This window comes from Malus domestica, chromosome 16 (genome assembly GCF_042453785.1).
Source record: "Malus domestica chromosome 16, GDT2T_hap1".
NCBI lineage: Eukaryota > Viridiplantae > Streptophyta > Magnoliopsida > Rosales > Rosaceae > Malus > Malus domestica.
The window spans coordinates 36,621,782-36,648,968 of record NC_091676.1 but is presented as its reverse complement, the minus strand read 5'-3'; the positions used below and the strand labels follow the sequence as shown (position 1 = coordinate 36,648,968).

General features: G+C 36.7%; 1 pseudogene; it reads left to right on the top strand.

The window, feature by feature from the left end:
* The first annotated feature begins 275 nt into the window (after positions 1-275).
* LOC103404025 (homeobox-leucine zipper protein HDG5-like) lies at positions 276-17,482 on the top strand (annotated as a pseudogene).
* The last annotated feature ends 9,705 nt before the right edge of the window (positions 17,483-27,187 follow it).

Below are 27,187 nucleotides of genomic sequence, written 5' to 3'. Positions count from 1 at the left end.
CAAACCAAATTATCATGTTTAGGCTTGAAAAAAATACTCTTCTTGTTTCAGTAATTTTCTTTAGTAAATTTACTTGACAGATAATTGTGATTTTTGTTTTGTTATTCCTATATATTTTATAATAAATAGGTTATTGATTTCCTTGGTTCAAATTTGTCTGTAAATATATCTGATCCTTTTTGTGATACCAAATGTGAAACAGTTTCTGCAGGCTCAAACCTGAAGTGAACAGAGAAGAGAGTAGCAAACCCTAGCTAGCTATCTGCAAAGAAATAATGTATGGGGATTGCCAAATAATGTCAAGCATGGCCATGGGAGGTGGCAACGTAGTCAGCTCGGAAACCCTCTTTCCGTCGCCGATCCAGAACCCTAACTTCAACTTCATGCCTGCGCATCATCAGCTGCCTTTCCAGCCTCTCTCTTCCATCCTCAGTCCTCCTGTAATTAAGCAACCTTTCTCTTAATAATTTTGGCATTCATTATCCAACAATCTCTTAATTAATTTTAAATTTGTAATGTTTGATCCTTTTAACTAACGTTATTTACGATGACAAATGAAATAAACAGAAAGAAGAAAATGGGGTTGTGATGATGATGAGAGGAAAGGAAGATCAGATGATAGAGAGAGGGTCCGGGAGCGACCAAGTTGAAGAGCAATCAGGCAACGAACAAGAAGCAGACAACCAACTGTAACCTCCCAAGAAGAAACGCTACCATTGCCACACTGCTCAGCAGATCCAAGAAATGGAGAAGTTCTAACTTATTACTCGATCTCTCTCTCTCTCTCTCTCTCTCTCTCTCTAACAAAGTAAGTAACGTGTTAATTCCGTTCTTATTACAGTTTGTTTAAGGAGTGTCCGCACCCAGACGACAAGCAGAGGATGAAACTGAGTCAAGACCTGGGGCTGAAGCCGCGCCAGGTCAAGTTCTGGTTCCAAAACCGACGAACCCAAATGAAGGTAAAAGAATTAAAACGCTTCCCAAGAAACCGCGTTTCCTTCTGACTTTAAACGATTAGTTTTAAGCCATAAACATATATAATCACGCTCGCTCCATCGGTGTCTTACTGCACTGCTTATATTCTTCTTTTGCAATCAATAAAGTCTGAAGCCAAATTTATACGTGATTTAAACCCTCTACCTATGCATGGGCTTCCCAAAGCCCAGCAATAAATTATAGCTATCCATATCCCATCTAGGGTTTTCTTTTTTCTTTTTCTTTTCTTTTTTGTTTCATTTTTCATACGAGTGCCTTTAGCAGCTACGGTTATGTCAAAAGTATTTGTATAGCTAGGATTACCTATCTCAATTTGTGCTTAAATTTGACTAACTAGTTTGTTGTGGTTTAAATTATTGTAGGCACAACAAGATCGGTCTGATAATGTTATGCTTAGAGCGGAAAATGAGAACCTAAAGAACGAGAATTACCGGCCACAAGCAGCGCTATGCAATATTATGTGCCCTGATTGTGGAGGTCCTGCTATGATTGGGGACTGTTGGGGGTTAAAAAGACTTCACTACTTTGGAGACGCTTATCTCACAAAGAAGAATGTAATGCAGCGAAATTGATAGGTAAGAGAAAGAAAGAACACTCAATGTATTACACAAGATTTTTTTATTCACTCACAAACTTAGAACAAGAGGAAACACTCAAACACTCTTAGAAGCTTTGTTGCTTCTTCTCACTTCTCACTACTTGCTCTCTTGGTTGTTTCAAATGGTGTGGATGCCTTCTCCTTTTATAGGCATGGATGGAACCTTGGAGAAGCATGGAAACATCATGCTAGATATATCTAGATAATTCCACTACCTTCCTATGCTAGAATTATCTACACTAATCTTGTATGTTGATGGAATCCTCACCATTCTTCTAGACTCTTCCACCAAATTGGACTTTGCTAGAATTTTTTAGAATGTGCATGGATCTTTCTTTGTGTATGGGCCAGATCAATTATCTTGGGCCAAGACAAGATTACATTTCAACAGGGACATCGGCATAGATGAACAACATCTTCGCCTTGAGAATGCTCGACTGAAAGAATAGGTACCAATTCCATTACTTAATTAATTGTAACTTCATTATAAAAAAAATTAATACTTCTCTTTTGTAGAAAATAGCAGTTCATTTCTGTTTAATGTACACTAATTAAGATAACAAATTGAATGGACTGTAAAACAAATTAATTAAGTTGAATAGTAATTTTGGACAGTGTTCTAGGGGTGGAGCTCCGACTCGATTTAGACCAAGACGTTCAGTTAGGTGGGGCTGACTTAGACGGGCTAGGCGGCGAGGTGGGACTGACTTAGACGGGCTAGATGAAGGAAATTTTGTGAAAAACATGTTCATTTGAGCAACATCTATGGCATGCAATTAACAATAAAGGCGGAACCATGCTTGTATGCACTCAAAAACAAAACATTACACATGAAATTCAAAGCCTAGTAGAAGGGTGAACCAAGACTCAACTCAAAACAAAGTGAGTTGAGAAACTTTATACCTTTGTTGATTCCTCTTTGCATAAGCAAAGTCTAATCACCCAAGGAGAGGGCCTTCATTCTTGCTTCTTAGCTCCATGGATTTCTTGGATGAGGATGGTTTAAAGGATTCTCCAAGTTCCCAAAGTTGAGAACCTCTAAGTCTCCACACCAAGGTAAGACTGGAAGAAGAGATGAGTGACCTAGAGGAAGTAAGATTGCTAGCTAAAATCCTCTAGGGTGGCCGGCCTTTTAGAGAGAAAAATGGAGCTTGTGTTCCATCTTTTCTCTAAAAGAAACCCTAAGGATGAAATGGCTATAAAGTTGCCTTTATACCACCTCATAATGGAGTGGCAAACTTGCAATTAAAGTAAGTTCACTACCCTCCTCTATTTGGCCGGCCTTAAGGGTTTATTGGGCTTTCAAGCCCTTTGTTTATTCAAGTTGTCATACAACTTGAGTTAATGGGCTTGACATTCAAATCCCATTGGGCCTTGCGGCCCAAAACTAACCCTAGGTCTATAATGAACTTATTCGTTTGATTAATTAACATATTAATTAATCCTAGCCATAAATAATTAAACCATTTAATTATCCTTACTCATTTCCGTTTTTCTTCAATCTCTACCTTACACGGTGTACGATCCATTAGGTTCCTTTTAGCGAGGCAGTGGGCGATTGTTACTTTTAACGATCGATTGTGAATTGAAACTTACTTTTAATTCTCCCTTTAGTGATTATACACGTTTAAGGCTTCCACAAACCATGAGTGACACCTAGCAGTATGTCATGGTTACCCAAGCTAGTAAAAAGAGGTGGAAAACCTATTCAGTTTAGGATTACAATGCAATACGGTCTTTCTCTAATACAATACTCTTGACCACATTGTTTGGTTTGATAGTTTAATCATGTCTACTATCCAATGTGATTCATTTACTTATATGATTACCTTGAATGTGATTTGGAACGACTTCCTAAATCTCATTCATACTTTGGCCAGAGATTCTAAATCATATCATAGAGTATTCTCCCTCAAACGGTTTGAAGGTTAGAGATCCCTTGTTGCGCATTCACTTGCCTCCATGGCTAAGTGGCTTAACCCCAACTATGCCGTGGACACCCTCTGGCGGAGTGACTTTAACATAGTCAAATATCAAGGACCTAACCAGAAGACAACTATAATGCCTCAGGTCAAATGACTACTTTGCATTATCCCAACCATGCGTTCTCATGTGACATGAGTATGAGAACTCCTCGTTGATCGTGTTCAGTGGACTCATTCTCTAATGAGCACCTACATGCTTGTCTTGTTGTCAATCACACTAATGACTCGAGACCAGTCACTCTCCCTGAGAGAAGACACAACACGTACTGATCTTAACGGACTGTCAATGCCCAATTGGCAATCCTATGATCAGGAACATTTAGGATATGTATACGAAAGAGAATGGTCTCATGAATTTAACTTCTTTAAATTACATTCTCCTAATTACATATTCTTTAGACTTATCATTTAAGCATATAACATTTATATGAGACAGCTTAAAACAATAATATTTGCCCTTGATATTAAACTAGATTAGTTTAACATGTGAAATGTCCGTATAGTATCATCATATGATTGGTTTTAGGGCACATTTCCAACAATCTCCCACTTGCACTAGAGCCAATCAGCTTGGTCATCAGTGATGATACCTCTTCTGTAGTCATTTAAAATATGGCTGAGTAGTAGGCCTAGACAATGGATATTTATATGTTATCCATAGAAGCAACCTTGAGAATAACGACGTCACCATTATACATGATTCTTAATCATGTGGTTTAGTCTCTCATTTGAGTTCGGATCATGATGAGACCTTGATTCCCTGGCTTGAGCTATCGTCCCATTAGTGTCGTAGTGTCGGTACACTAGAGACACTTTCTGGTTGGAACCGAATAGAGAGTTCTTGAATGAACTTTCTCATCCAAACAACATTATTGTAAGCTTCTATATGGCAATATATTTTGCATTCACAATGGAACACACTAAAGTTATTACTTTTAATGTTTCCATCCAAATATCTCCTTAGTCATAATAAAATGATATCTGATTATCTCTTCATTCATAATGAAGAAACATCCAATGATGGATTAGATGCATAATCTAATACATTTACGCTTCCATTACGTTACTCTAATTCTTCCTCATTCTTTGAGGAATATATCCTTTAGTATTTCTTAAATACTTAAGGACTCACTTGACAGTTGCCATGGTTCTAATCCTGGGCTTGCATTGATATCGTCTTGTACCGATCTTGGTACAACTCATATCAATGTTTTTCATACAATATGAAATACGTAAATCACCTTTCTGCGTATGCATAAAGGATTCTATTTATGCATTATGTTTCTTTAGGAGTCAAAAGGGTACGTTCCCTTTGAGAAGAGCAACTTCCTAGTCTCACTAGAGTTGTCCTTCTGATTGAAGTTTATCATCATATGAGAAATTTCTTAGCATCTTTTGTCTATCATTAGGGCTTGCTATAATCCAATTATATCCTGAAATTTATCATTATAGATTTCCATTCCATGTTTATAGACTACGTCTCCCATATACATTCTATCGTCATAAAATGTTTAAAGTCATAACTTTAACGAAGAAGTATTCTTTTCATTTCCAAAATTAATATATCATATATGTACATATATATATATATATATATATATATTCAAATTTAGGAACATGATTAACTCCCACTAATCTTTTGTAAACCTAGTAAACAAAAGATTCATTTACATCTTTATGAGAAATCAAACGATTTGATCTTTCTCTCATAAGACACTTATAGCTCCCACTAGCTTGCTAAGATTCATGATGGATGGATCTCTACAACTTACATGTCTTGTGATTCATAGTTTTAGACATATATTATCAAGACTATCTTAATAATGGTTTCGGAAATCCATATTATGTCCAAACATTGAATCACCATTTAGTTGTAGCTAGCAATCTTCGAATTAATTGAAACCAAGACTACGTCAAAGATGGTTTCTTCAAAGTCAACCAATCTCTTTGATTATAGTCACCTTAAGCTACCAATTAGCTATAAAGGTTTCATTATTTCGGGTCAAATGGTACTTTACCATTTCCTTGAGTATATGTCGTATATACACTCAATGTAGTCATAAAGATTTTCATTCTTATTTCTTTCAAATTAAGAGGTGTAACTCTATGACATAATCATAAAGTTCAAACCATTCAACTAAGACAGTTTATAAATCCTTCTCGACTACCTTGGAGCTTGTGGTATAGGAACTAGGTTGTTATATTTGTTGATCACTATCTTGTCTCTTAAAGAACCCATTCTTTGAGTTCTATCCCTCGTTCATTTGCTCTATCTTAGGCAAATCCTAGTGTAGGATTACAATGAACTACCCAACAAACAACATTTGTTAGTTGGTTTATAGAAGTGATATCCAAATGTTAATTTAAGGATACCAACAAGATAATTCTTTAAACAAATATTGCTTATTAGCACACAACCCCAAATCTTAACATGATTAAGATTTATCGTTCTTTCCAACTACATCCTATGGAGTCATGAAAATTTTGGAAGATCTTCTAATTGACAATCATATTGTCTTAGAAGTATATATCCTATATATGGGTAATTGATAACATCCAACGAACTAAATCTTATTCGAGTTCGTTCTTCTCTTAATGGAGAAATCCATTATCTTATGATGCTTCTTTCCTTGATATCTTTCAAGGAAACTGTTCTAAAGTGTTACTTTTCTTTGGATCAAATCTAAGGAGGTAAATACTTTAGACGTCTTACTCATCAACTTACATTCTTGAATTCTTTGAAACCTTTCGCAAAGTATTCGGACTTGTGTTTATTCAAAATAAACGATAGTCCAACCGAGAGCGATCTTCGGTGAATGTCATACAACATGAGTAGTATTATGTTGTGGACAAGTGCCACTAACATCTAAGTGAATTAACCTCAACAACTTTGTGATTCTTTCTTCCTTTCCAAAAGAATAAAGATTCAAACATTTTGCCTCTATACAATTTTAGCAAGAAGGCATTGGATCCGGATCTAACGATCCAAAGCATCCATCTATGACCAACTCGTAATTTATGTTTTAGAGGTATCACAACTCAGTTGGGATTAGTCACTACCTTGCAACTTTTTGGGTTTTAAGCATCGTTATATTCTAAACAGTTAACACTACCATATCATCTCTACTATAGAGATAATCAATAAGATTACAATAATCTAATCATTCATTAATAAAGAACAATGTTTTGTCAAACAAAACATTTATCCATTTCTCATACGGAATCAAGTTCCTTTATTCAATTGGAATGTAAAGACAATCTTTGTTTTTCATTTTCTTTGGTAGTTCATATGAGGAAGCAAGTACTACATGTTTTCGCAGAGATCTACATTTGATTCACGATCCAAATGTGAAGTACTTTCTCTTCTCTCATTAATCTTCTACTTCTTATTAGCCACACTTTTACAACGATTGTAAAACATAGTTACTAATACGGAATCAAGCATTCAAGTAGAAGAACCAACTGTTTTGAACTATTCAAGAACAATTTACAACACATTCGAAAGGTGTGTTCTTGACACTTGCAAGACATTTCTTGCAAATCCCCCTACCAATGTCCATCTTTTCATAAAGAAAGTTTGTTCCCTTGGAGTTATTTCGCCTTCTTCATTTGACTTCTCATTTGACTACAATAGCCATGGTCCCTAAACTCCCACTATCTCTCTTGAAACTTATTTCAATTGTGTTATACACATCAAACAATTTGGAGAGCGTGTGGTTATTATTCACTATATAGTTTACAATAAACTTAGTGAACCATTTGGATAGGGACACAAAAGTGAAGTCCTTGCCTAGTTTTCATCTCGTGAAGTGGTTTTAACACTTCAACACTCAATGATTCAAAATCATCATAAGTCCATGTTGATGGACTATTTTTGTCAACCAACCATTATGTTCTAAACATAATTACAAACTTTCAAGAGTTGTTCAAGGCAACTCTCATTTCTTCATACGACAATTTGTAAGTGAAGAATCATGGCACATAAAGTGTACATGCCCTTGTGCTTACTTCTCAAGTTCCTTGTTCATGTAACAAAGAAACAAGCACTAATGTTTGTGTTAACTAAGAGTTGTTCAAAGCAACTCTTACTTCTTCATACAACAATTTGTAATTGAAGAATTATGACATTAAAAGTGTTGTCCTCTTTATGATAGACTTATCTAACATGTTCTTCCAATGATACATTATCAATAGGAAGATTGTGAGGATGAGACTACTTAGGTACATATACAATCCATTTAAAACAATCTATGGGATTGTGGTACCAAGTCCGGAAACTAAAGCTTTCGGCTTTTTCTTTGTCAAGTTTGGGATAGAGTTTGCAAATATATTGGTAAATAAATACATAACGAATATAAATTGATTGATTTTAAGCCATTTGATCCAGGTCTTTAAATCAAATAGCACCACCCACTATTTTTGGCAAATTCCATATCCCTCATCGGAATTCGAGAGTTTTGGAGGAAACTCTTAGTAGGGTATGAGAGACTCATCATTACCAAGGCCACCTCACAATGATATGATGTTGGCTAGCATCAATAATAATGAGAGAGTACGCTTACTCATTTGCATCTCTTGCAAGTACCCATCTTATTTGGCCTCTAGAGAATGAAGCCTCACAATGATATGATGTTGGCTCCATTGCACTTAGTTAAGTCATTCCCACCATGCAAGTTCAAGTAGGGGTTCAAGAACAACCTCACAATGATATGATGTTGATCATTCTCGTTGCCTACCTTCGCAACATCATGTATGCATATAGAACTCCTCCTGAGTGTAAGCACGCACTTTGTACTCCCCAATGATAAGGTGAAGTCGGTGTACGAGTCATAAATGATCGGAGCCTACCATGGTGGAAGGCCACGAAAGAGTGTTCAAAGTACTCTCACGCTTATCAACTTAATAATGGTTTGGTTGAGGGTTTTAGGTCTCATCACATATAAGCATGCATTTTAATCTTATTAAAACAATTTGGTCCTATTACAACTATTGGTCCATGTGATTGATTTAGTTATACATGATACTCCCACTATACTTGTAAAACGGTTTTTAAAGCAAGAGTATATGGTACTACTAACATAAGGTTTGCATTCATTGATGGACTATATAGTTGCCTTAGGGCCTTAGGATGACTATGAACCTTTGATTAGATCCAACATGAGCCTAGTGTTGAATCTCGGTCTAGGGATGGTGATTGATTTTAGTTACGCGTTTAATCACATTAAGGCGTGTTTTTCTTATTGGGTGTTGGACCCAACTACTCCAATTTCATGCATATTAAATAAAACAAGAAATGAGTACTTCAAAGTAAAGAAGAGCTTATGCTCTTTTACAACATTTGATCAAAACAAATTACTTTAAAGTAAAGAAGAGCTTATGCTCTTTTACAACATTTGATCATATCAAATTACAACCAAAATCTAATCTACACATTCCCATGGTTCAAGCAAATTTGAGACGGCCTTTCACATAGCTTAATTATCGTAGGCTTAGGTTCATAATCACCCTTTCTTTAATTAATTAACGCTTTAACTAATTAAACTTGAATGCAACATTTTCATTTGGTTTTTGTTTCCATAGAATTGATTTAAATGGAGCTAAATGAAATGAAAATCCAATTCTCATTTAAAGATACAAAACTATTTTGTTCTCAACTAACTTGGGCCAAAAAGCAAAACCTCAACCATTGGGCTATTTTGCAAAACACAAACTTTTGAGGTCCCTTTGTAAAAATACAAAAGTCCACTACTTCATGTAATTACAACTAGAACCCAAAAATTTCAACAAATGCAAAAACTTCATTAAAGGAGCAAAACAACTTGTCCTTTAGTGATTTTAGGCCTTTATGTAAAAACGTAAACTTTCGGGTCAAAGTACAAATACACAAAAGTATCAAAACTTTATGTAATTGCATAAAAGCCCCAAAAGTACCCTATTTAATAGGGTGGCCTATTTTGGATGAGAGATGGTGTCATAAAACTTTTGAATTTTTCAACAAAAGTGAAAGGTGATGGAAAGGTTTGAAAAAGTGATTTCCATAAAACATGGTTCCTTGAAACAAAGAAAAGGTGTAAGTGATTGGTATGGTGTGAATGATAGAAAAGGATTGAAAATTCAAACCATCCATCACTAACAAAAACTTTATGTAATCAACCAAAACTTTGAATCAAAATACCCAACATTTTTGTTCTTGCCAAAAACATAACAAGAACAATGAAGAACATCCATGAAAACCCATAAGAGCTCCATGAACATTTTTCACCCAAAGACACCCCAAAAAACTCTCAAACTTAAGGGAAAAAACATATTACCATACTAGGGTACTTAGGGGTTCCTAATGTCACTTTAAAACACTTTTAACAAGACAAACATGAACCCAAAAATCCACCCTTTGGATTTGGCCGAATTTCCCAAAAAACATGGCACCAAATTTTAGCTCCAAAATTCATGCTTATATGAACTACATCTACAACATTTGAGATGACAAATTTTCTAACAAAATTTACATTCAAAGAAGCAAGAATAAAGCTTGTAACAATTACAACATTCAAATCATAAACTATTAAATTACAAAACCCAAAAGGATTCACCAACTACTAGACCTAGGCTCTGATACCACTTGAAGGAAATTTTGTGAAAAACATGTTCATTTGAGCAACATCTATGGCATGCAATTAACAATTAAAGGCGGAATCATGCTTGTATGCACTCAAAAACAAAACATTACCCTAAAATTCAAAGCCTAGTAGAAGGGTGAACCAAGACTCAACTCAAAACAAAGTGAGTTGAGAAACTTTATACCTTTGTTGATTCCTCTTTGCATAAGCAAAGGCTAATCACCCAAGGAGAGGGCCTTCATTCTTGCTTCTTAGCTCCATGGATTTCTTGGATGAGGATGGTTGAAAGGATTCTCCAAGTTCCCAAAGTTGAGAACCTCTAAGTCTCCACACCAAGGTAGGACTTGAAGAAGAGATGAGTTACCTAGAGGAAGTAAGATTGCTAGCTAAAATCCTCTAGGGTGGCCGGCCTCGTAGAGAGAAAAATGGAGCTTGTGTTCTCATCTTTTCTCTAAAAGAAACCTTAAGGATGAAATGGCTATAAAGTTGCCTTTATACCACCTCATAATGGAGTGGCAAACTTGCAATTAAAGCAAGTTCACTTCCCTCCTCTATTTGGCCGGCCTTAAGGGTTTATTGGGCTTTCAAGCCCTTTGTTTATTCAAGTTGTCATACAACTTGAGTTAATGGGCTTGACATTCAAATCCCATTGGGCCTTGCGGCCCAAAACTAACCCTAGGTCTATAATGAACTTATTCATTTGATTAATTAACATATTAATTAATCCTAGCCATAAATAATTAAACCATTTAATTATCCTTACTCATCTCCATTGTTTCTTCAATCTCTACCTTACACGGTGTACGATCCATTAGGTTCCTTTTAGCGAGGCAGTGGGCGATTGTTACTCTTAACGATCGATTGTGAATTGAAACTTACTTTCAATTCTCCCTTTAGTTATTATACACGTTTAAGGCTTCCACAAACCATGAGTGACACCTAGCAGTATGTCATGGATACCCAAGCTAGTCAGAAGAGGTGGAGAACCTATTCAGTTTAGGATTACAATGCAATACGGTCTTTCTCTAATACAATACTCTTGACCACATTGTTTGGTTTGATAGTTTAATCATGTCTACTATCCAATGTGATTCATTTACTTATATGATTACCTTGAATATGATTTGGAACGACTTCCTAAATCTCATTCATACTCTGGCCAGAGATTCTAAATCATATCATAGAGTATTCTCCCTTAAACGGTTTGAAGGTTAGAGATCCCTTGTTGCGCATTTACTTGCCTCCATGGCTAAGTGGCTTAACCCCAACTATGCCGTGGACACCCTCTGGCGGAGTGACTTTAACATAGTCAAAGATCAAGGACCTAACCACAAGACAACTATGATGCCTCAGGTCAAAGGATTACTTTGCATTATCCCAACCATGAGTTCTCATGTGACATGAGTATGAGAACTCCTCGTTGATCGTGTTCAGTGGACTCATTCTCTATTATGCACCTACATGCTTGTCTTGTTGTCAATCACACCAATGACTCGAGACCAGTCACTCTTCCTGAGAGAAGACACAACACGTATTGATCTTAACGGACTGTCAATGCCCAATTGGCAATCCTATGATCAAGAACGTTTAGGATATGTATACGAAAGAGAATGGTCTCATGAATCTAACTTCTTTAAATTACATTCTCCAAATTACATATTCCTTGGACTTATCGTTTAAGCATATAACATTTATATGAGACGACTTGAAACAATAATCTTTGCCCTTGATATGAAACTAGATTAGTTTAACATGTGAAATGTCCGTAAAGTATCATCATATGATTGGTTTTAGGGCACATTTCCAACACTAGGTAGCGCTAGACGGCAATCTAGGCAGTTTGAATCTCACTGCGATTTTCACAATGGATTTACAACTTCTGATCTCATACATAGCAGCAAAGCTCCGGCAAATTTCTGCAGCTCGTCTCTGTGAAGATGAGGGAAAAAAGAGGAAGAGAGAGCATCTTTGGAAAGCGGTAGTCATCCGGTTTGTTCAATTGTGGTCACCAATCTCTAGATGATCTGATTCTCTCTGTGTCTTTGGTTGTGTTTTGAATCTTTGATCAAAAAATGGGGTTGGGCTTCGAGAGAAGTTTGTTGGGGCTTGCCCTATCATTTCAATCTGTGGTGGTGCAAGTTGGTTTTGAGATCCAATTTTGAGGTTCTGAAAGGGTGAAAAGAAGAAGAAATGAATACGTGTAGGTTATACAAATGACATTTCACTTTCCCCATAAAAGACTTGATCTTTGATGAGAGAGAGAGAGAGAGAGAGAGAGAGAGAGAGAGAGTGTGTGTGTGTGTGTGTGTATTCGATCTCTATCTGAAGTGTGTGTGTGTGTGTGTGTGTGTATTCGATCTCTATCTGGAGAAGGGGGAAAGTGATGTTATAATAATAAATATACAAAATTATGGATGTGTGTTGTCTGAGAGCAACTCCACCATGTGGAGTAGCCCGAGGGACATGCCCCAAAACAAAGGGCAGTAGCCCGGCCTACTTGCACCAGCGTGTGCCAACCCGAGGGAGAGGCTTGGAACAAATTGCCAGCCTGAGAGCCCGAAGGCTTCCTGACATAAGGCTGACATCGCCCAGACGATAGCCACATTTTTTATTTTTTTCTGTCATGCGCGTGGCCTTCAAGCGCATGTATGCGCGCATCGTCCAACAAGAAGGAGGGGCCTGCGGCCCACTGAGAAATGTTACCGTTGGGAAGCCACGTGGCTTCCCCTTGTCCGTTGGATTTCAACGACAACAATTTTTGGACCGTTGGATTTCCAACGGTAAAAAAATAAAAAAAAACATTATTTAATATCAGCCGTTGGATCTGAGATCAACGATCCACATTATTCATCTTTATAAATTAAAAAAAAAAAGAAGAAAAAACAGTTTAAAATTTTGAAATGTTACCGTTGTGCCATGTGGCACAATCTTAAGTGTTAAAATTCAAATTTTTTTAATCCAATGGCAGAGATTAATTAGTTGAATAAATTTTTTTTTAAAATGTAAAAAATTTTGAAAAATTAAAAAAAAATGATTGTACTTTTCTATAAATACCTTCTCATTATCTTCTACCTTACACCACAATTTCATATTTTCTCAACTACTTTCAACCACATTCCTATCTTTCTCTCAAAGTTTCAATCCAATTTTTTCCAACAAAATGACTACTAATGCAGGTACGAATTGGACGCTTCTTGAAGATGTTGCGTTGTGTAGTAGCTGGGTTGAAGTTACTCATAATTCGTTTACGGGTAATGAGATGAAATTGCGAGAAATGTGGAGTCCTATTCATACCAATTATCTTGAGAAAATGGGTGGGAAAAGAACCAAAGAATCGATGTCTAGTCGTTGGAAAATATTTAGTCAATCGTTTAGTATGTGAAGAGACGCCTTGGCACAAGCTAGTGGTAATATTCGAAGTGGGCTACGAGCCCTTCCTGAAAATGTAACGACACGTGGCACGACAACATTGGATAACAATCTTATCGAAATTCATCACCAATAATTATCTTTTCGGATAATGACACATGGCGCAACGAGAACGATTAAAAATCTTATCCGAAATTACAAATAAAATTATTTTTGTATTATTTAAAAAAAAAAAAATATTTTATTGCATATTGCCAGGCCTATTCAAGTGCAACGGTGGAGATGCAAAATGCAGTTACTGTTCATTAAGAGCAGTTATTGTTCACTGGATGGATTAAATAGTGAATAGCCTGGGGGGTTTCCCATGGTGGAGTTGCTCTGAAAGAGAAGGAAAGGTACAAGCTCAGCTAGGTTCAAGCTGTCTACCGCATTAAAAGTGAGAGACTTTGGCCCCAAACAGTGAAATTATGCAGAAAGCTGGTGATGACTGGGGTTCACCTCGGGTGATGTGAAAGAGGTGAGGTGAACGGCTACTGCTTGGCGGGTCAGGTTTTAATTATGAAAACCCACCACGTGGGTTTTTTTATATTTTTAAAAGTTTGAGATATATTATATATATATAAAGTTAGATAAATTATGAATTATTTAGATAATATTTTGTTTTTTTTCCCTAGTCAAGCATATTATATACGTACATAAAACATTTACATATATATGTTTTTCTATAAGAAATAACATATTATTCAATAATTATTTACATTTGATATAGTAAATTTAATTAATTCATATAATATATTAAAACTTTACCTAAATCCGCCTAGATCCCGCCTAACCGCTTAGGTGCTAGGCGCCAGCCCGCCACTCGACTAGCGCTTAGCATTTTTTTTCAGATGATTAAAAGCAGCCAAAACTGTGTAAATGGATTGACTACGGCTTGTCGAAGAGAAATATATATCTAATGTGAGCAATTGTTTAGGGTTGGTTAAGTTATGACAATAGTTTTGCTCACAGTTGGTACGAGTCTGTTGTCTGAATTCAAGATACACTGGTGGGGGGCAAATCCAAACAACGGCACCTGGAGCGCCTCTAATGCCGGCATCCAGTTTGGATTTGGATATGAATATCTATGCAAGGCATTTCCAAGAGTACCCGATGACTTCTTGTGCGGAAATGATTCACATGCCTCTGTTGCCACCACACGTACCTTCTCCCTACCCTGTTCCTGCTGGGAGTTGGGGCGGTGTCTTATCAGATGACGAAAGGTCACTTGCAGTAGAGCTTGCAGCATCCTCTGCTGCCGAACTTATTAAGATGTGCCAGACTGGTGAGCCTCTTTGGATCCGGAACAGTGAAAACGGGAAGGAAGTGCTTAATGTTGAAGAACATGCCCGCATATTCCCACTACGGCTTTTGAATCTCAAGCAGCAGCCAAGTGATCAGTGCAGGACAGAAGCTACTCGCGATAGTGCTGTGGTTATCATGAATGGCATTAATCTTGTAGATGCCTTCCTTGACGCTGTAAGTGCCCTTGTTTTTGTTAGCTTGGAAATCTTTTATTATTGAATACATACATTGCCTTGATTAATTAATGAGTAATGTTCGTGTACTAGATTAATGTTGTCACACTATAAATTGGACCATACAAAACCCTAGAATAAAGCTTAAACAGTTATCCAAATTCATAACATTCTTGTATCATTAATTAACAACTTACCACTTTCATATGTTGTTGCCAAAGTATACAAAATATTCTCACTGTGATTACTTATTATTTAAAACCATTATTCCTGGGTAATCATACTATCTTGTACTATAATCTGATATATTCCCTTTTTTCTCTTGTTTCAATTACCGTTTGCAGAATAAGTGGATGGAATTATTTCCTTCTATAGTTTCTAGAGCTAAAACTGTTCAAGTTATTTCAGCAGATCCTTCGGGTCAAGCAAACGGTTCCCTTCAGCTGGTAGATATCTCAATGCTTGAAATTCACAAATCATAAGTCCATTTGCTCATCAAGACACTTTAATTGGTTACTAGTTCTTTATTTGACTAGCAGATGTATGCGGAATTGCAAGTTGTTTCTCCTCTGGTGCCAACCGGAGAAGCTTATTTTCTACGTTATTGTCAACAAAATGAAGAGGAGGGAAGCTGGGCAATTGTTGATTTTCCCACAGATAGCTTCCATGACAAACTTCAATCATCTTTTCCCAGGTACAAGAGATGGCCATCCGGCTGTCTTATCCAAGATATGCCCAATGGATACTCAAGGGTGTGTTCCCGCTGCTTTCACTCAACCTCTCTGTGCATGCTTTTTGAATTTTTACAGTTCCCTAGATAGATTTTACAAAGAAATATATACTCCTGCTTCTGCAATCATTTATTTTAACGTGTTAATCCAACCGATTCGAGTTGGCTTCGAACATAACATATATGGCCTTAATTAGTAGAGAAAATAAAAATGGCTATGAGAATTATATATGTATAAAACTTATTATTCTCTGGGCTTCTGCACAGGTTACATGGATAGAACATGCAGAAATAGAGGAGAAGTCTGTCCATCAAATATTCAGTCACTATGTCTACAAAGGGATGGCATTTGGAGCGCAACGATGGCTTGCAGTCTTACAAAGGCAATGTTTGCAAGTCTAATGGCCAGAAATAAATCAGACCTTAGAGGTTATATTAATTACTTCTCTCATATTGTAATCAAGATCACTGTTCCAAGATTTAAATTGTTGGTGTTTTACACATTAATTATTGAATTCCTTCTGTACATGTAGTGATACCTTCACCTGAAGCACGCAAGAACATGATGAAATTGGCTCAGAGAATGTTAAGAACAGTTTGTGTAAACATGAGCACCTCCAATGGGCTGTCATGGACGGATCTATCTGATTCCCCAGATGACACAGTTCGAATAACCACAAGGAAAGTCACAGACCCTGGTCAACCCATTGGGGTCATTCTCACTGCTGTTTCCACCACTTGGCTCCCTTACTCACATTACTGTGTCTTCGAACTCCTACGGGAGGAACGTCGCAGAGCTCAGGTATGTACGTTGTTCACTAGAACAATAAGTATACCGGCAATACTTGTTCTCTTGCCACAAACTGTTTTGCTGATCTCTTTTAGCCGACTGCATTTTATATCCGCAGCCCGATGTTCTTACCAATGGCAATTCCCTGCATGAAGTGGCTCGCATTGCTAATGGCTCATCCTGGAAATTGCATTTCTCTTTTTCGCATAAATGTAAGTTTACAACATTCCCTTCGATTTTACTTTTACTAATGTACGTAATGTATTTTTAATGTACATCTGCTATCTTTTTTAATTCATGAAGTTCAATTCTTCTGTTCATTTTCAATTAATACTAATATATAACTGATCCTCATGCCACGTACATATGTATAGAGGTATCGAGCAACTCATCGCAGAACGCAGAGCTAATGCTACAAGAGAGCTGCACCGACGAGTCAGGCAGCCTGGTGGTGTATGCAACCATGGATGTTGATGGCATCCAGCTAGCAATGAGCGGAGAGGACCCATCCTGCATTCCCCTCCTTCTTCTAGGCTTTGTAATCGTCCCAGTGCTGCCTATGCAATCTAGTACTAGCACTGCAGCCGATCATGGAAGCTCATCGCCAGATCAGAATCATGAAAGCAGCATCATGAACACGGGTTGTTTGCTGACTGTGGGACTCCAAGTTCTTGCCAGCACAAGCCCATCTGCCAAACTCAACCTCTCCAGTGTCACCGCGATTAACAACCATCTGTGCAACTCGGTGTAGCAGATCATTTCCGCCCTCGGTAGCGGCAACATTTGCACTACTACTATTACTACTACTACTGATAATGGCAGTGTTGGTGATGCTTCTGGCGGATCTGACCACCCCACTGCAGCCAGCCTGCGGCAATAATAGCTAGCTATACATAGAGCTCTTGCTCGGAAATCTCTCTTCCTTTTTCCCCAACAGCAACTATCCCGCAGTTTGGTCTTTTTTGTAATCATGCATTTAGGGTTTGCGTTCGGAATTTGTTATTCATACTAAAAAAAAGTCATCCTGCATTCCTTTTTATACATTAGTGATTCACTAAATCCATATGCGAATAGCAAGAAGGAATGCAGTGTGACTTTTTTACAACATGTTAGCAATTTTCACCTAATTTTTATTTGTTAATTTTGTAAGGTCAAAGGGTATTAAAGGTGTGTCGTAGTTATTTCTTTGGTAAATAACAAGAGGGTGTAAGAAATAGTGGAGTGGTGGGTGGTGGTTGTTAGGTTGTGGATGTGGTGGTTAAGAGCGGGTAGTCAAGAGCGCACCATGTACCCTTGGTTTCTGGTGAGGTTCAAAAAAGGCAAATTAATGAGAATGGGGCCTCACCAGTCAGCAAGGGTGGTAGTTCGGGTATTGACTTCTCCTTGTCTGTTGCCTTTTTCCTTTTGTGTTTTCTATTTCTGGACTCACTTGTCTGTTGACTTTTGTGTTTATGAAACGAATTCAATGCTTCTGAACTTATTAAAATTTTACAATTTGTCAATCATCTCTCACCCATCTTGTTTTGCTTTTTTTTTTTATTCTTTTTTTTATAAGAAATTACTATTAAGGGAAAAAGATAGAGTTAGTAACTATTAGAATAATTTAGAAGAAATTAGAGTTTTGAATCCGTAATGCATAGGTAGAAACCCTACACTCATCTCTTTTTTTCGTTGGCTAGAGATACTTGATATTAAACCACATGCCACACATCTCTTTTTTTCTTTGAATATCTCTTTATAAATTAGTTTAGAAATGCTTCTTTAGAAGCTCTCTCGCAAAAGCTCATCGTCTCTCGGCCAACCCTAAAAACTTCTTCTCAGCTGCTAACTCCTATTTTGGATGGGATCCGTGGTAGCCACATCCTTCCAATTCTCATCATTATTCTCTCTTTCCCCAACCTTTTCCTCATTTTCTTTAACTTGCTATGTCTATTTTTTCTCGGTTGTATTGGTCTAAGCTTCTACCTTAGTGTTTCCTGCGTTTTGTCTCAGTTTACCCTGAGCTTGTCTCAAATCTGCCATTTTCCTCTCCAAATATTGTTCCTTACCGCATATCCTCTACCATCTACCTTTGCTACTCAACTCTTTGGATGTTTCCTTCATGGGTTTTCTCTGGCGGCACTCATTGGTGGTTAGTAGCTTATAAAGTGTTTTTTTGCACTATTTGGTAGGATTATGGGAGCATTGAAAGCGCGGGTGGCTTGTCTACCCCATCTTCCGTTGATCCATTTGATTCGTTGGTTTGTCGTCTAGGTGGTGGCTGCTTTGCGGTTTGGGTGTGGTAAATTTGTTAGATGTGGCTATTTGCTTTTTTTAGTTTTAGGGGTACTTGTTTTTGTGTCAGTATGGGCTGACTCTTTTGATCCTATTTCATTGTAGTTTCTTTATGTGGAGTTGGGTTTCGCTTGGCTGTTTTGGATTCTCTTTTTGGATGGTCCTCACCCTTGTATTTACTTTCTTCTTTAATGAAATTTACTTTGATTGACCAAAACAAAAGAAAAAAGAAAGCACTCTTGCTCATAAATGTTTCCAGTAACAACACTTCCATTAGATGTACTACGGAATTTTTAATAAAAATATAGGTGCTTCCTGAAAAAGCACTTAAGTGCTTTATGGAAGAAGCACATGTATTATGTGCTTCTTTTAGAAAACACTTCGTATTCCAATCGATTTTGGTTACTTCCAAATAAGCCCCCATCTTATATATACTTTAGTCCAAAAGTTTGAACTTCGTTTTGCTACATATTGAGAGTGTATAGGCTTGTTTGGCAACTCAGATTGTACTGACTATTTCAGTTAGATAAGATATATGTGCATCAGATAGTACTGACCGAATTATGTTATACTATGTTTGGATGTGATCAGCAAGAGCTGGATGTCAGTTGGTTCATGGTTAATAAAATGTTCAGAGATGAGCCAAATGTGTTGCCAAAGGGTGTTAATGATGATTGCCTGACTTTGGCAGACATTGAGGATGATCTAATCATTTGCTTGCCTCAACCAGCAAGTAGTAAGGAAAAAGGTGCAGGGTACTTTATGTTGTATTGTTTTAAGTAATGTTTCGCTGGTTGTTTATTTTACAATTAAAGGTTGGTTTCAAAACTGTCAACAAAATTTCACAAGACATAAGGGTTGATTTCATAAATTGTCACATACATTAGTTCAACGTAACGGATAGTTTCATATATTGTGACAAACATTCATTCAATATATAAAATTATGAGGGATGCCACTTAAGCCATCCAAAACAAGTAACAATTTGGAAAGAGATAATGAAAGAATTCCTATACACATTAAACTCATCCTGACAAATTACCGTCCACACAAATGACTAATTTCTCCAACACTACGTATTAACAATATAATACTGGCTTATGGATTACCATTGTTCATCAGCAGTCGTTCTACACTTACCAGTTGCTAAACTAAAATTCTCAATCATCCACCACTCATTATACCATGTGAAGCCCCGTGTAACATGTTGATTGCCATTCTAAGTCAAAATGTAGGGATGTTGCCATACCTAATTATATCCAAATGAATGATAGCAGACAAGAACTCAATCACTTTTAAAATGAAAATATCGCAATCCTCCATGTGCCATACAACAATTCAACAAGTTTCAGAACCAATTCACAGACAATTCAATCATTTAACTAAACTCACTAACAATTCAATAAATTTCAACTCACTCGTTGTCTTGTTGTGGAGACTTTGAACTTACCATGATGGGTTAAGGTTCGTTCTTCACCTCATTAGACAGGCTTCGGAGGACATCGGGCAACACATAAGTGATGTGAGCGAATTTCATAGTTGCTTGATGTCTATGGGTTTTAGATGTCATTGAGTCGTACCTAATTATTTTTTCAACTGTAAGATTGATCTCAACGGAAACCCAATGATGATCAAGGTTGAGGGGCATATAAACCATCTCCACATCAACCAACCATAATGTACAAAATAGCTCCCCATGCCCTTTCACTATCTTCAGTAGCACCGAGAATAATTCTTTGGACGCATCACCTTTGTGGCCTCTAATTTCTCTTTCAGCTATCCTCGCATTATGGCAGCGTTCACAGTAGGGCTGCCCACAAATGTAAAATAAATAATAAATGTGTACAACACTTCAAACATTTGAAAACATATTCAACATCATAATTTCCAAACTTTAGAACTTTAGTAGAAATTTTGTTGGATACTTCACCAAAAACCAGTCGGTTGTGTTGTTGGTCAACATTTTCCCTACCTTCCAAGCCTCGTCAACATGCTTCCGCAAGAGATACAACTAAAAATGAATGTGTTGCAATACACGAATTCTTATTGAACTTTGACATCAATGCAATCCTAACACATTTATATAACTCAAACCAAATAGGGTTTAGTTACTTACATCGGTTGACAACCACCCTTCATTGTCAATGAGCCGTCTCAAAAAATTGATGTCTCTAATCGAGTAACTAGACTAACAATGTGAAATAACATTAAGGCTCATCATTCTAGTCATTTAATTAATATAATTTCCCATGCATAAAATCCAAACATCAATTATCCCTTGTTATGATTCTCCTTCACCTTTTTGAATTGATAGAAATATTTGATCGTCTCAAACACATAGTTTATGTCTATTACTTTAAATAGCGCTTCCCTTGCAAAACATGCTCCTTCTACTCATCATCTTGGATTTTTCGCACTTTATGATGTCATAGATCAACATCATATGGCGAACCACTTTCATCTTCTTGGCCCCCCATTTGGTTCCCACAATCTCACGTCCTCCACGTGTACCAACCCTCCTCTTTGTTCCCAAGTGCTAACCCTTAGGTGTGTAAATAACAACCTTATCATCTTTGTTCCCACGTGCTCACACTCAGGGGTGTAAATAACAACCTCATCGTCAGAACTTTAGACTTCTTCTTACACGTCCTCCAAGCAATCCAATCATCCTTTAGCATACATTTGCAGGACTATCCTACTCAACAATCCCTAAAAGCTCATTCAAACCCTCTTCGTCCACTCCTCCCATAACATCATTCCTTCTTGATCCTTCATTTTTTCCTATTTGCTTTCATCAACCCTATTTTGACCACCCTTTTCTTCTTTTTCTTAGAGAACATGTACATCACCACCACTTTCACCACCATCTTCTTCTTCTATTTCCTCTTATTTACCTTGTTTATACCATATTTAGAGCCTCGTATTTAGATCTCGTACAAATACTCGGGGGATTTAAATGTAATTATGAGATAAAGGAAGGGGCAAATATGTAATAAGTGAGGAGTCCTTATTCTATAAAAGGACCCCTCACCTTCACAATTAGGGGCTCATTCTCATCCTGGGAGGCCATTTCTTAAGGCTCCTTCATCCTCCCAAAGTTCTCACATTATAGAGCTCCCTCACTCCCCTCACCTCTCAGATAAATACATAATTAGTGTGGACGTAGCCCAAACATTGGGGTGAACCACGATACATCTTGTGTTATTTACATTTCATGCAGATTCACGGTCGGATTTATGTTGTTCCAAGACCTCCGGTTTTGTGCATCAACATACCTTCTTCTTCTTTTCTCTCTTCATCATCATTTTCTTTTTCTATTTCTTTACCTCATCCTTCCCTTCCCTCTTTATCTTTTTCTTCTTTTCCATCTTCTTCTTTTTCCTCTTCCTCTTGATTTTCTACATCTTCTTCTTCTTCCTCCTCCTCATTCTTCTCATCCACATGTTTTTCCTTTAACTTCCCTCCTCAATTCCTTGACCTCCTCAGTTAACTCTTCCACCTTCTTCAATACATTCATCTCCGAATAATCCTTCACATACATCAAACGCGCCAAAGCCACTTTCAACTTCTTTATTTGTACATACAACTCATCGACATCATTGTGTTAGGAGTGAAGGTGTCAAGCATCATTACATCAGCAACATATCCTATGTCCAATAGCATGTGTTCTTCTTCGATTTAGTCGACACAATCTCCCCAATCCCCACCACCTGCCATTTAACGTAACTCATCAGAATTACATTTCTCACATACAGTTTTCACAAACAGTCATCAACAGTCATAGATGTTAACATTCGTTCATAAAGTTCACAAATTTTCAAATAAAGTCATACATCTCGACTCTTAGTTATGTACATCTACAGTTGCTCGTGAATCAGCTGCTTCTTAGTTGTTGACCATTGGAGAATTCTTGGGATGGTTGACGGATCAGTCATCTTGCAATAGCGTAATGGCTTATCAAGTTGGGGAATTATTCATATGCCTACATCTGCATGTACACTAAATTAGTACTCAATCACAATAATTTAACCATTATTACTACTCAATAAAAAACAATAGTATCTGAAAAGCATAACTAAACCCTTTGCAGCCTTATCCGGATCTTTATCTCCTCTTACTTCCCTTGCCTTTTCCTTCTCCTCATCTATTTCCACGTCACTATCCACTCTTCCTCTTCCTCTCCCTCTCCTAGAAGTAGCAAAAGAGAGGTTGTCCTATAATTGTTCAAAGGATTTTGCACCCCATGAATAAATGTTGAACATATCCATGTCGTCTACGAGCTCGAAGTAGTCTAGGTCCACAACCACATTACTCTCCGCCCTTATCAAGACACCCTTGGTGAAGTATATCAACCTCATCTTTGACGCATCATCCTCATTTTCGCATTCTTTAAAAGCCTTTTCAAGCTCAACACAAGTCATCGAAACATTTTTGCTACCTTTCTTAGGAACTGTATTCACTTTACCTTTGCCATTCTTATCCTTGCCCTTGATACTCTCTCCAACAACACCAATTCTCAGGAAAATACTTAGTCAAAATCCTAATGTGGAAAAGCTCCTTCTATATTATAGGGTTTGTCACCACGAAGCCTTGTAATGAGGCAAAAGTCATCTGTGAACTAGGTCACTTCATATCCTATTAAATATGTGAGTCCTTCTACATCTTTCACCCTTAGATTAGCCACTTTACCGAGCGACAATTTATGCACCAATTGGCCACTAATGGTTAGTCTATCGACACTCTCTAAGTGTCCAAAGCGTGATGCCCTAAAACCAGCAAGTTGTGTGTCATTAAACTTTTGACACATGACTCCTAGCATATGACTTGGTTGAGAAAGGTTGTCAACCCTTTCCCTGTACAATTCTTCCTCTTTTGTTGCTAGTTAAACCCTCTGAGTTGCCATCTCTTGTACGCATTCAACACAACCAAATTAAACAATATATCATGGTAACAACCAAACTCAACAATATATAACACACAACCTGGCAACAAGTTTTTTTTGTAAAAATACATCTATAGTGAACAAACCTTCATGACTTAAGTAATATCAACTTAATTCATAAAATTAACCAAGATTTCATCACCACAAATTATTCCCAACTCAACAATATAACTTCAACAAAACAAAATTGAACGACCTATCTTTTTTACACAACCTATCAAAAACATTTCATAAACACAAATCCCACCTAAATTTTCAAAAGTTCCACAAATATCCACCAATTTCAACTAATTTCATCAACCAACTTTCAAATCAAATTTACATAAATAACAAATTTTATTTCTAGGGTTCCATATTTCTAAACTCACCAAATTTCAAATTTACTTCGAGGAATGAAGTATGACGTCGACTATTAGGGAGCAATGGCTTTGAACCCAACTCTAATCAAGTAAGCACCACGTCCTTTTTGTGGAATCGACTGCTCATCCTTGAACCAAACTCGCCTGAATTTCTAAACTTCAATGTGGAAGTGCAATGAGGTCGAAGGCGACAAACACAACACAACTACGACTAGGTTTCGAACGGTGATGAATTTTTGAATGGTAAGAAACTTTTCGACAGGAAGGTTGTTTGAGGGCTAGCAGAGATGGAGAGTTTTGGGAGAAGATAATTTAATATGGTAACTGCTGGTGTTGGGGGTTGGGGGGTTTAAATTCTAAATATTTTGAATTCATGCAAGGTACTGTTTTCAATTAGTGATCAGTCATGTATGACTCAGTTTCACCCTAAACTCATTTTGATGGATTGGTTTTCAGCCGTTCATATTTCATCCAACGGCTTACATTCGGTCCACAAGTGCGATCCACAAAACTTCATCCGCACCTTAAAAAACGTGATATATATATATATATATAAACAAATCATATCTTCTATGGTCTTAACCTTTAGGCCTGGCAAACCGAGCCCAATATGTTTTGATACTAAATACCCAAGTCACTATGTGATGGGCCTTTCTAAGCTTAAAACCTTCCAATTAGCTAGCCCAACAAGCGTGTAAAATAAGGTACAAATAGTGTCCGTGAAGCGAGCTAGTTTTAATCATAGCGTATGATTTTTAAAATGAATTAATCGGTTTGTTAAGATGATTTGAATAAAAAAAGTCCAGCATCATGAGTTGAGCCCTTGTATAAAGGAAAAGTACAAAAGTATTTTATCTTGTTGGATTTGATAATACTTGCAAGCTTGTGTGATTTTTCATTAAGTTATATCGGTGAAGTCAAGATTAATATGAAAGATGAAAGTAAGAAGAAACTCAAACGAAACACATTCAAAGAACAATGATGATAATGTCCGTCAATATAAGGACATAAATGGTAATGTTTCAAGTGACCAACGATCCAACTGTATAAATTTTACAAAATATTATAAAAGTGCAATCTCAAAATAAGAACCTACTAGCCGTAAAACAAGATGAAGCCTTAAAGGCATGGTAAGGCTAGCCTATTTGGTATTTACCCTTTTTTGTATTTTTGAATAAACAAAACATATTATCTACATGGGGTTGAGGAGTGAACTAATCACAATGAGCTAGTAATAATATGGTTCAAATTCATTTTTAACGAAAATTGAACCTAAGATCCAATGAAAAAGAATACTACTATACTATAGTAAAAAATATAAAGATCAATGACCTCCTAAGCCGTACATTTTCTTTTTTGGTGGACTGGTCGAGTTGGGTTCACGAAAACGGACAACATACGACTATTTTTGGCAGTGTCTATGTGAACGAATGAGTGAATGGTCAAAGTAGAAGACGAGTTTTAACGTTGAGTAAGCAAAGGTTTCAACGTGTCAGATATCTTTGTTGTTCTACACACTCAACTCAATTAATCTACAAATACACGTCTTTATGCATTAGTCGACATTTTGACTAATCCTTATTCCATACGATAGTGAAAAGGAAATATATGTTTGTTTTGATTGACTTTTCTCAGTTTAATTTTGTCACGTGGATATTAATTAATGAATAAATTAAACTAGCTTTTGTAATGTGGCTTGGAAAAAGAAATCCCACCGCCATGCTTTGACAAGTGACAAACTTTTTATAAAGGCTTGGACTTCAAAAGTAACACCAATTAAACAGTAATTCCCAGTTGTTTTATATGTAAATAAACTTGTTTTACACATCTTTTTTTCCGTTTTCGCACTTACGTTTAATTTTTATATTCAAATCGAATAAAGTAAAATATAAATTCAAAACACTGAATAAATTTATCATAAATCATTTTTTGCTTTTTACGCTTTTAACGACAATTAATGGGACAATGAACATATCACAAACACTTTAGACGTGGTGAGCAAAAATACCTTCAATCATGAAAATGCACGCAAGGATCATGAGATTAGGAATGAGTTCTACACCCTCTTTTATATACAAACTTTGTTGTTTATTTTCGTTCGCTAATTTCTTTTATTTTCTAGTTCTGAAAAATCACATGAAAGGATACGTATGTGTCCTGCTATTTTCTCAAGGTCAAGGTATAAAATATCGATGATATCGGAAATATCGGTAGTCTAAAAATACGGAAATATCGATGGAAATATCGGGATATTATCGATATCGATAAAAATACTATGGAAACCATGGAAATTGTAAGAAAAACTTGGAAATTTTTATTGAAACTTTGCAGGATGTTTATTTAGTCAAATATCTATTAGTTTATCACAAAAAAATTGGAAGGAAATGCATTGCATGATGGATTTAACTTATTTAAGTTGATTATATAGCAAGCTGGCAAACATTGTGAGTGTAGAAAATATGTAGTAATTAATGAAAGAAGTTTAAACACACCATAATTATTTATATATAATGAATTAGTACAATATTTTACACTTTATACATTGCATGGTAAGATACATGAGTGACTTAGTACCACATAGAGTTCCTATGAGGTTCAAATTTTTCACTATCTTCATCATCTCTATGTGTAAAGTAAGTGTATTGTGAAGAGTAGTTATCAAATGATAAATCCCCAAAATAGTTTTGCATGTAATTGTTAACATGCCACCTATATGGATCCGAGATTGGTTGACGTTGTCCATAAGCAAAATCATTTGAAGATTGAGTCTCGGATTCTTTCCATGAGTCGCTCGATTCCATCCCAACAGGAATGGGATATGAAGGGTAGGGAAATGGTTGGTTATGAGTATAACCATAGTTACTACTTCTCAATCCAACAGAATCATAAGTTATAGATAAAGAGGCATCTTCTTGACTTGACAAAATCCCCTTGCCTCTTTCTCTACGAGTATAGTCATTCCCTATGGCACCAATTCCTGGTCCTGCCCACCTACTGCCATGGTCCTCAT